General features: G+C 42.8%; 1 pseudogene; it reads left to right on the top strand.

Annotated features, from left to right (window-relative positions):
- The first annotated feature begins 6,363 nt into the window (after window positions 1-6,363).
- LOC142161919 (uncharacterized) overlaps window positions 6,364-11,705 on the top strand; it is a 198,361-nt pseudogene continuing 193,019 nt past the window's right edge.

The following is an 11,705-nucleotide window of genomic DNA, read 5'->3' as shown; positions in this document are numbered from 1 at the left end:
GAAGGAAAAAAAAAGGGAAAAAGAATATATCAGTTAGGGAGTTAATTGATTATTTTAGAAAAAAAACCAATGACCAATTACTGGCGAAACTGTGCCGAAATTTTGAAAAAAAAAAAGAGAGGAAAATATTTTATTTTGTCTTACTAAAAAATATATGAAAAAAGAGTCTTTTATTTTTTTTTTTGGAAAAATAGATTGTTTTATTGTTTGTTGAAAATGAAAAAAAAATCGTTATTTTCTCTTTTTCAAAAATAGAAAAGGAATATAGATTGTCTTGCCAGGAAAAAATAAAAATGGAAAAGAGTCATGTTTTAAAATAGTTCGGTTAATTTGCCCGAACTACGCGGGTTTGATTCTCACCGGATGTGAGATACGTAGGCAACCCTCATCGGATCCAACCCCCCTTTTGCTAAAAATAAAGCCAAAAAAAAAACAAAAAAAAAACATGTCAAGATTTTTAATTTTGTCATAAATAAGTCGGGTGATATCCAACTTCCCCTTTTACAAAAAAAAATAATAATAGCAAAATATATATGTCAAATTTCTAAGAAGTCGGGTGACGCTGTTTTATGAAGACATAGCCGAATGTTCCCGAAGGGGACGCCGGAAGGCTGACTTTTCATAAACAGCCACTTTTGGGTCATATTTAAGATTTGGTCCAGTTGACCCACACAACCTTAAAAATCTTCGTCCCCGAGACGTTGAAAGGCCGTGTTTGCAATATTGAGTTTCCTAATTTGAAAAACGATAAAAAAAAGAGTCATAAATAAGTCAGGTGATGTTGTTATGTCATAAATAGCCAAATATTCCCAAACGAGGCACCGGAGGGCTGACTTTGCATAAAAACCACCTTTGGTCGTATTTTGATTTTTGACCCTCACAACCTTAAAATTTTTGCCCTTGAGGTGCAGGAAGGCCGTGTCGCAATATCGGGTCTTTTATCTAAAAATATTAGAATTAAGAATTGAGTTCTTCATTTGAAATATAGGGTTAATTTTGAGTCGATAATATAGATAGTAGTTTTTGGAGTTAAATAAAAGTTTTCTTTTGCTTAAACGCTTTAATAAATGTGCAGCATGAGCACGACAATAAATGAGCCTTTTTCAATAATGACCAAAATCCCTTTTGAGCTGCAATTGTGGTGGAATGATTTGGGCAAAGAAGGGCAAGACGAAGTGAGAAAATATTTGAAAGACCTTCCGGATTTATTAGACATTCAGCCTCGGGGGATATCATCAGGGCATTGGTCGCCCATTGGGATTCGGCACATAATGTGTTTCATTTTTCAGACTTTGAACTCACCCCAACAATAGAGGAAATAGCGGGGTACATTGGAAGTGACCAAGCTCCATTGAGATTCAAATACTTGATTGCTCCTAGGGCCATTACCATACATCGATTCCTGGATTCCTTGAAAGTACCCCGGACAGTTCATCACTCAGATTTTGCAAAGGGATTATACAGTTTCCGCTTTGTGTATGATAGATATGGCCATGTGGGCGGGTTCAATAATCCAGACTTTAAGCTTTGCAGCAGAAATAGCCGACAAAAATGGGAGGAACACAGGCGAGTGGCATTTATGGTAGCTTTTTTGGGTCTCGTAATATTCCCAAGGAAAGATGGTAATATTGATTTGAAAGTAGCAGGCGTCGTCAGTACTTTGCAAACCATGGGGAAAAGCACTTTAGCACCTATGATTGTGGCTGATATCTTCAGAGCTCTCACTGCGTGCAAAGCTGGGGGCAAATTTTTTGAGGGATGTAACTTATTGTTACAAATGTGGATGATTGAACATTTGTGCCCGCGCTCTCAGTTATTGAGTTATGGCTCGGCTGAGAAAACTTATATAGGGGAATTTTGTACGAGAATCAAAGGGGCTGGTCTACCTGAAGGAGTCACGGCTTGGGCATTATTATTTCGGAACCTCGAGGCTAGCCAGATACAGTGGGTGCTTGGATGGTTGTCTGTCGAGGAAGTCATATATATGCCAGCCGCCCGACCGCATTTTTTGTTAATGGGACTCAAAAGCATACAACTTTATGCACCGTATCGGGTTCTGAGGCAACTCGGTAGATATCAAGTAATACCGAGAGATGAAGATTTAAGTACCCAAGTGGTCGAAATTAGTCCTGACGGTTGATTCCCCGAGGAAGAGGTTCGTCAAATTTGGAGTGAGTGTCAATATCTGATGGCAAACACTTGTGTGTCTGATAGGGTCAGAGGGGAAATTGCTCCAGGGTATCACGAATGGTTCAGAGGTGACGTGGCATATGGGAGACCGGCTAAAAGACCTCATCTCGAAGATTTCGCCAAGTCGTCCCAAGAGCAGTGGGATTGGTTAGCAAAGGAAGAAAGCTATCGAGTTGAGATTGGTAAATTAAAGCAACAAGTCGAGAGTCTGAAATTCGAGAACAGTGTACAGGTTGCCGAGGATCAAGGTGAAAAGAATAGACTAGCCAGAGAAAATGACGCTCTTAAGGCCCAAGTCCGACAGTTGAAGATAACCATCGGTAAGCAACCGAGGAGCCGATCCGATGAACAATTGGTAAAAAGATTGGAAAGCGAAGTCAGAGAATGGCGGGATGAGCTAGGAAAAGCTGAAAATGTCATGGCAGAACTTAAAGCACAGTGGGCGACAAGAACCGAAGAGCGTCGCCAATACTTGAATCAGTTGAAAAGGGACCATGAGAAAATTGTTGCCAATTTAAAGAGAAAAGTAGTTGCCCTTGAAGGTAGAGCGGTTAGGCAGGCTAGAGACTTCGAAACTGAAAGCGGACATTGTTACAACTTGTTAGCCCAAATGGAGGCAGAAGTGCAACAGCTGCAAGACCAGCACTTGCAAGACTCCCGAGCTTTAAAGACGTGCAGCGATCAGATAAGATGTTTGCTCATAGAAAAGAAGCAAACAAAAGACAGGATTAGAGCCATTGCTCATGCTATTGTTAGGAGATGTCGGGTTTGTGAAGACATGACCCGTACTACTTTTATCTCAGCAGTGATGATCTATGTGAAGCAAACCATGAATGAGTTAGAGCAGCTTGAAAGGGATTTGCATCCTAGACCCGCGGCGAGGCTGAACGACGCCCCGCGGATACCTAAGTTTGAAGCACTAGAATATGCATAGTCCGTGTTTGTGAGTGTCTACCATTTCGAGTCAGTCTTTTGTACGTCCGTTATCTTTCTGGATTGAGTATGTTTGCAAGCTTAGAGTTTTTGTTTGCTTTAAGATTGCATTTGTTAGTTTCTTTCCAAAACAAAAGATGTCGAGTTTGTAAGAGTCTCTTTTATTTCCACCCTTATTTTTACATTTATCTTCATGAACTACGCTTGGTTTGATTCGTGCGGGGTCACGATACGTAGGCAATCTCCATAAGATTCGACCATAACCGAAAAGGAAACAAAAAGAATGAAAAGGAAAATATAAGAAAAACCAAGAAAAATTGAAAGAAAGAAAAGAGCGGAAAAACAAGAGAGAGAAAAGAAAAAGCACAAGAGAGGGATAAGGCGAGGAGAAGAAAAATGAAACAAGGAATGAAATGCCGGGATGACGCATGCAATCGGGCAAACGCATAATAGAAAGGAATAACTGTATAAGTGCATTCATGCCAACGTGTGGTTGTTAAATCTGTTAAGACCTAATCGCTAACAAAGTGGTTGTCTAAATGTGTGATACCAGGCAGGTGGTTAATTGATTGACAATTCTGGCAACTCATCCATACAACACCCGGTCGAAAGATCAAGTAAAAATGACCGGGCAGGATTCGGAAATCAGCATCGTAGACCCTTCGAATGAGGTTGAGGTAACAGATGTGGGTGTTATGAAAGAAGAGATGAGGAAATTAAAAGCACAAATGGCTGAAATGCATCAGGCATGGTCGCAGGGACACCCAGCACCACTATATCCTGCCAACCCATCTTACATCCCACCGTTGGCTCAAGCTTAGGAGCCTATCCCTCCCCACGCATCTTCAGCTTTCCCTTATCAGGCCCAGGGTTATGGTACCACGTCATACGCTCCCCCAGCTTCACCCTCCAAACAAAACCCTCCACCACCCATGGTTCCCGTCTTTGTGGCACCTCCCCCAGATCCACTACATAGATCATCCAGTGAGCCGCTATTCCAAGCTCACGACACCCAATATTACCCTCCCGAACCTACTTTTAAAGCGCCTGAGCCAGTCTACTCTCCCCATTTTGAAATCTCGGGAGAAGTTGAGAAAGCGGTTAAGAATGTAGAACAAGAGGAGGTGATTCGTAAAGTCAAAAGCCTGGAGAAATCCTTCAGGAACATGCATGGTTTAGGAAACCAAGTTAGTGTCGCATACAAAGATTTGTGCCCTTTTCCTGATGTACAGTTGCCTGCGGGGTTTAAAATGCCGAAGTTTGACTTATATGAGGGGCACGGTGACCCAGTAGCCCATCTGCGTGGTTTCTGTAGCAAAATGAGAGGGGCTGGGGGAAAGGATGAGTTGTTGATAGCATATTTCGGGCAAAGCCTGAGCGGGTCAGCGCTAGAATGGTACACGAGGCAAGACCCCGGCAGATGGTATACATGGGATGATTTGGCTCAGGCATTCATTGGCCATTTTCAATATAACCTCGAAATAGTCCCTGATCGTCTGTCATTGTTGAAACTAGAAAAGAAGCCTGGGGAAAGTTTTAGAGAGTTTGGTTTCCGCTGGAGGGAACAAGCTGCAACGGTTGATCCTCCAATGTGGGAGAGTGAGATGGTAGATTACTTCTTGCAAACATTAGAACCTACCTATTTTGGTCATCTAGTGACATCTGTCGGGAAGTCGTTTAATGAAGTGGTAAAGATGGGAGCCATGATTGAAGAAGGATTGAAATCTAACAAGATATTGAGCTACTCGGCGTTGAAAGCAACCACCCAGGCCATCCAAAGCGGTACTGGTGGTGTGCTTGGGAAGAAGAAGAAAGAAGAAGTTGTTGCAGTTGAAGCTAATGCTTGGTCCAAGCCCAATAACCCCCCACTCTACTACAACCAACCCAGACCCCACCACCCAAACTATTAATATACCCCATATGGTCCACCACAACACTATTATCCACCACCAGAACCATACTTTTCTATTCACCACGCCCAGACCTACACTCAACCCCCAGTGCACTCGCAATGGCGTACACCAAGTCCCCAAAATACACAACCACACCCACAAAACACCTATCCACCTCCCAGGGCTAACAGACCAGGAACCAGCTTCCGCCCAAACCAAGCTTTTAGAAATGAGAAGGCCCCAAACAAAAAAATATTTACTCCGCTGGGAGAATCTTACACTTCTCTTTTCCACAGATTGAAACAGTTGGGGATGCTGACCCCAGTTGAATCCAAAGCACCAAATCCTCTTCCCAGAAACCTGGACCACTCTGTTAGCTGCGAGTATTGCTCAGGGATGCCGGGGCACGATACTGAAAAATGTTGGAAGTTGAAAAACGCAATCCAAGAGCTCATTGATAATCGCCGTATTGAGGTACAGGCTCCAGAGGCCCCGAACATCAATCAAAATCCGTTACCAGTGCATTATGAGGCCAACATGATCGAACTGATACATAAGGGGGCAGAGCCTAAGAAACTTTCGCAGGTGGTTATGGTGATTCGCTCTACGGAAACCAAAGAAAAGACAGTGAGTGCAAGGCCAGTGGTTCAGTTAAAAGCAATAGAAGACAAGCCAGTGCTAGTAATGGGAAAGGGACCGTTTGTGGCCGAGAAAAAGCAGGAGCCAGTCAAGTTAGTGGTACCAAGGTCAGTATCCACGCCCGTGGTGGTTGTGAAGGGAGCCTATGTAGAACCGGTTGTCATAAAACCGGTAGTCTAGTTACCCATGGTTGATAGCAAAGCCGTACCCTGGAAATATGACAAAGTAGTGGTGACATACAAAGAAAAGGAAGTTGAGGAAGAAAGTTGTGAAGCACAGGGACTGACCCGGTCGGGACGTTGTTTCGCTCCCGAAGAGTTGAGAAAAGCTAAAGGCGCAAAAGACAATCTAGTACCAGTTAAAAAGGCTGTAACAGAAGAAGAGGCAGAAGAGTTTCTGAAAAAGATGAAAGGACAAGATTATTCCATTGTTGAGCAACTGAGAAAAACACTGGCCCAAATCTCATTGTTGTCATTATTAATTCACTCTGATGAGCATTGCCGAGCTTTAATGAAGATATTGAATGAGGCTCATGTGCCTGACAAAATCTCAGTAAACCATTTAGAGACAATTGCTAACAAGATCTTTGAAGTGAACAGGATAGCATTTTCTGATGATGAATTGCCTATGGAAGGCACAGAACACAACAAGGCTCTCTATTTGACGGTCAAATGTGAAGGTTCAATGGTTACTCGGGAACTGATCGATAATGGGTCGAGCGCTAATATTTGCATGTTATCCACATTGAACAAGTTAAAGATTGATGAGGATATAATCCGCAAAAATAGCATTTGTGTTCGAGGGTTCGATGGAGGGGGAACAAACACAGTAGGAGATATTGTACTCGAATTGACTATTGGCCCAGTCGAGTTCATGATGGAATTTCAGGTGTTGGATGCTGCAGTATCCTATAATCTTTTGTTGGGTCGACCGTGGATTCATGCGGCAAAAGTCGTGCCCTCCACACTGCACCAAATGATCAAATTCGAGTGGGACAGACAAGAAATTGTGTTACATTGGGAAGATCCCACATGCACCATGAATGATGCCATTGTACCTTTTATAGAGACCGAAGATGATAAGGGGCCATGGGTGTATCAGATCCTCGACACGGTTCCGGTGAGCAGGGTGCCTGAGGGTAAAAGCATGCCATGTCCTAGGGTGTCAGCTGCGACCGTCATGGTAGTGTCAGAAATGTTGAATAACGGGTTCGTGCCCGGGAAGGGTTTGGGGGTTGAACTGCAGGGCATTACTCAACCTGTGTCTTTGCCCAAAAATCTGGACACCTTCGGGTTAGGGTTCAAACCAACAACGGCAGATGTCAGAAAGGCCCATAAATTGAAGAAGAAAGCTTGGGTGCTCCCTAAACCAATTCCTCGATTGTCCAGATCCTTCGTTAGACCAAGTATTAAGAAACAGTCATTGGCAAAGATGCCAGGTTCGTTAATTGAGGCGGATGGGAATTTGGATAAGGTGTTTGAGAAAATATTTGCTGAAGTAAACATGGTTGAGGCCGGGGAAGGGTCAAGCAGAGCAGACATACAGTACATCAGACCACGTTCTAACATTAGCAATTGGGAAGCTACTCCTCTTCCAGTTCGGAGGGAGTCGTGGTAGTGGGTTTTGTTTTCCTTTTTGTCACCTGGATTATTCCAGGGTTTGTAATCCAGTTGTTATGTTCCGTCCGTTTGGATGAGTTAAAACCTTGTTGTCTTTACGTTTAATGAAATGCAATTTTCTTCGTCCCTAATTCTCTTTCCATTTTCTTTTCTTTTCTTTGTACAGTTCTTTCTATGCTGATATCAATGACATGACATGCATGAGGAATCTTCGGCCCAGTTTTAAAAGCCAATCTAGTTCAGAAGTAATAATACAAGAGATCGAGTGTGATGATGGGGTGGATTGTAATAATGATGAAGCTTATGAGGAAATTAGTAAAGAATTAAGTCACTTTGAAGAAAAACCCAAACCTAACCTAAATGACACAGAAGCAGTTAATCTAGGGGACCAAGACAATGTACGGGAAACTAAAATAAGTGTTCATTTGGAGCCACAACTCAAGGAGGAGATAATTAAAGTATTGCATGAGTACAAAGACGTTTTTGCATGGTCATATGATGATATGCCGGGTCTAAGCACCGATTTGGTGGTTCATAAATTGCCCACTGATCCAGTACTCCTCCCTGTCAAGCAGAAGTTGAGAAAGTTCAAAACAGACATAAGTGTGAAGATCAAAGAAGAGATCACCAAGCAGTTTGAGGCAAGGGTCATTCAGGTTACACGGTACCCCACTTGGTTAGCAAATGTCGTGCCTGTGCCAAAGAAAGATGGCAAGACCAGGGTGTGCGTCGATTATCGAGACCTTAACAAGGCAAGCCCAAAAGATAATTTCCCACTGCCCAACATCCATATACTGATCGACAATTGTGCCAAACATGATATTGGCTCTTTTGTGGATTGTTATGCGGGTTATCATCAGATTCTAATGGATAAGGAAGATGCAGAAAAGACGACATTCATCACGCCGTGGGGAACGTATTGTTATCGGGTCATGCCGTTTGGTTTGAAAAATGCTGGGGCAACTTATATGAGGGCTATGACAACTATCTTCCATGATATGATACATAAAGAAATCGAGGTATACGTGGATGATGTGATCGTGAAGTCTAGACAGTAATCTGACCATGTTAGAGATTTGAGAAAATTCTTTCAAAGGCTTCTCAGGTACAATCTTAAGCTCAATCATGCGAAATGTGCTTTCGGGGTGCCATCTGGGAAGTTGTTGGGATTTATAGTTAGCCGGAGAGGTATTGAATTAGACCCGTCAAAGATCAAAGCTATTAAGGAGTTGCCACCTCCAAGAAACAAAATCGAGGTGATGAGTTTGTTGGGAAGACTGAACTATATCAGCAGGTTCATTGCTCAGCTCACGGCAACGTGTGAACCAATTTTCAAATTGTTAAAGAAAGATATCGCGGTCAAATGGACTGATGAATGCCAGGAGGCTTTTGATAAGATAAAGGGGTATTTGTCAAACCCACCCGTGTTGGTCCCACCAGAACCAGAGAGGCCTTTGATTCTGTATCTGATAGTTATGGACAGTTCATTCGGCTGTGTACTGGGGCAGCATGATGTTACGGGCAGAAAGGAGCATGCTATCTACTATCTCAGTAAGAAGTTCACATCTTACGAGGTCAAGTATACTCATCTGGAAAGGACATGTTGTGCCCTAACTTGGGTGGCACAGAAATTGAAACATTACTTGTCATCTTACACCACTTACCTTATATCTCGCTTGGACCCGTTGAAGTATATTTTCCAGAAACCCATGCCCACAGGAAGGCTTGCAAAGTGGCAGATCTTACTTACAGAGTTCGACATTGTCTATGTGACACGGACTGCCATGAAAGCACAGACATTAGCCGATCACTTGGCTGAGAACCCCGTTGATGAAGATTATGAGCCTTTGAAAACTTATTTCCCTAATGAAGAGGTAATGCACATTGAAGAATTAGAACAAGCTGAGAAGTCGGGATGGAAACTTTTCTTTGATGGGGCTGCAAATATGAAGGGTGTGGGAATAGGAGCAGTACTTATTTCGGAAACAGGTCAGCATTACCCCGTTACAGCTCGGCTTCGTTTCTACTGTACAAACAACATGGCAAAATATGAGGCGTGTATATTGGGATTGAGATTAGATGTGGATATGGGTGTACGGGAAGTCTTGGTCATGGGTGACTCGGACTTACTAGTACACCAGATTCAAGGGGAATGGGAAACACGGGATTTGAAGCTTATACCGTATCGACAGTGTCTGCATGAGCTTTGCCAGCGTTTTCAGGCCATAGAATTCAGACACATTCCAAGGATTCATAATGAGGTTGCTGACGCTTTGGCTACTTTGGCGTCAATGTTGCACCATCCAGATAAGGCCTATGTTGATCCATTGCAGATTCAAGTCCGTGATCAGCATGCTTACTGTAATGTGATAGAAGAGGAAATCGATGGAGAGCCGTGGTTCCATGATATCAAAGAGTACATCAAAGCGGGAGTATATCCAACGCAAGCCACCGGTGATCAGAAAAGAACAATTCGACGGTTGGCAAGTGGGTTTTTCCTTAGTGGAGGAGTACTGTACAAAAGAACGCCAGAGCTCGGTTTGTTGAGATGTATAGATGCACGGCAGGCCACAACTATCATGACTGAGGTGCATTCCGGAGTTTGCGGACCGCATATGAGTGGGTATGTTCTAGCAAAGAAGATTCTCCGAGTAGGTTATTATTGGCTCACGATGGAGCGAGATTGTATCAGTTTTGTGCGTAAGTGTCATCAATGCCAAATACATGGAGATTTGATTCATGCTCCACCATCAGAATTACATACGATGTCCGCGCCATGGCCTTTTCTTGCATGGGGCATGGATGTTATTGGGCCAATTGAACCAGCAGCATCAAATGGGCATAGGTTTATCTTGGTAGCTATAGATTATTTTACCAAATGGGTGGAAGCGAAGACATTCAAGTCTGTGACCAAGAAGGCTGTAGTTGACTTCGTGCATGCAAATATCATCTGTCGGTTTGGGATCCCAAAGGTAATCGTCACAGATAATGGGGCTAATCTTAATAGTCATTTGATGAAGGAGACATGTGAGCAGTTTAAGATTGCTCACAGGCACTCTACTCCATACCGTCCCAAGGCAAATGGTGTGGTTGAAGCGGCCAACAAGAACATAAAGAAAATACTCAGGAAGATGGTTGAAGGATCTAGACAATGGCACGAGAAATTGCCTTTTGCATTGTTAGGATATCGCACCACCGTGCGTACCTCGGTAGGGGCGACTCCTTACTCATTGGTATACGGTACTGAGGCAGTAATACCCGCAGAAGTGGAAATCCCATCTCTGCGAATCATTGCAGAGGCTGAGATCGATGATGATGAATGGGTGAAAAGCCGTCTTGAGCAGTTGAGTTTGATCGATGAGAAAAGATTGGCATCAGTGTGTCATGGCCAACTGTACCAACGAAGAATGGCAAGAGCATACAATAAAAAAGTACGTCCAAGGAAATTTGAAGTCGGGCAATCAGTACTGAGGCGGATCTTGCCTCATTGGGCTGAGGCAAAAGGAAAATTTGCCCCAAACTGGCAGGGACCATTTGTAGTAACCAGAGTGTTGTCTAACGGAGCGTTGTATTTGACAGATATGGAAGGAGAATGTGTAGAAATGGCCATCAATTCCGATGCGGTCAAGAGATATTATGTATGATTTCTTTATTTTCTGAATGTATCTGTTCGTATTTGGCATATCTTAAAGATTGAAATGATGAAGGCATTTTGTTCTGCTATCCAAACACTCTTATCCCTTGTTATCCCCTTCGAGCCTTACTTATTTTTCATACACCTCTTTCGGAATCAGCGGCACTATAAGAGAACACATGTGACGAACATAAAGAAAAGAAGGAAAGAAAAAAAAAGAAGAAAAGAAAAAGAAAAAGAAAAGAAGAAAAGGAAAAGAAAGAAAAGTGAAAAAAAGGGAAAGCAGAGAAACATAACAACGTAGTCTCTATGAAGTGAACTACGTTTGACTTGATCCCGAAAGGGTACGTAGGCAGCCTTACTCCGAGGTTCAGTCATACCAAATAGAAATCCAAAAAATCCCCAAGCAAGAAACTGGGGCAGAAGTGGTGATTGTTATGAAAGTTGGATTCCGAAAGTTGTAATTTGAACCCATTTGAATTGTTTTGAGCCTTTTATACCTTTCTTTCTAACTCAATCCAAAATCCTACATTACGGACCAAAGAAAGACCTTATGATCAGTTTTGAGAAATGCCAAGATGAACAGGTAGGAATAACCCACGACAGGGGCAACACTCTAGTTCGAGCAAGAAGAACAAAAATAAATGAGAGAGTCTTATAGGTGAAAACCCTCACGGGCACCGTAAGGCGACGGGAGCTGAGAGAAAAATAAATGAGAGAGTCTTGTTGGTGAAAACCTTTACGGGCACCTCAAGGCGAAGGTGAGATAAGAAATGGAAAACTGAGAAAGGTCTGTTT

Source organism: Nicotiana tabacum, chromosome 1 (assembly GCF_000715075.1).
Source record: "Nicotiana tabacum cultivar K326 chromosome 1, ASM71507v2, whole genome shotgun sequence".
Taxonomy (NCBI): Eukaryota; Viridiplantae; Streptophyta; class Magnoliopsida; order Solanales; family Solanaceae; genus Nicotiana; species Nicotiana tabacum.
This window is presented reverse-complemented; position numbering and strand designations above follow the sequence as displayed.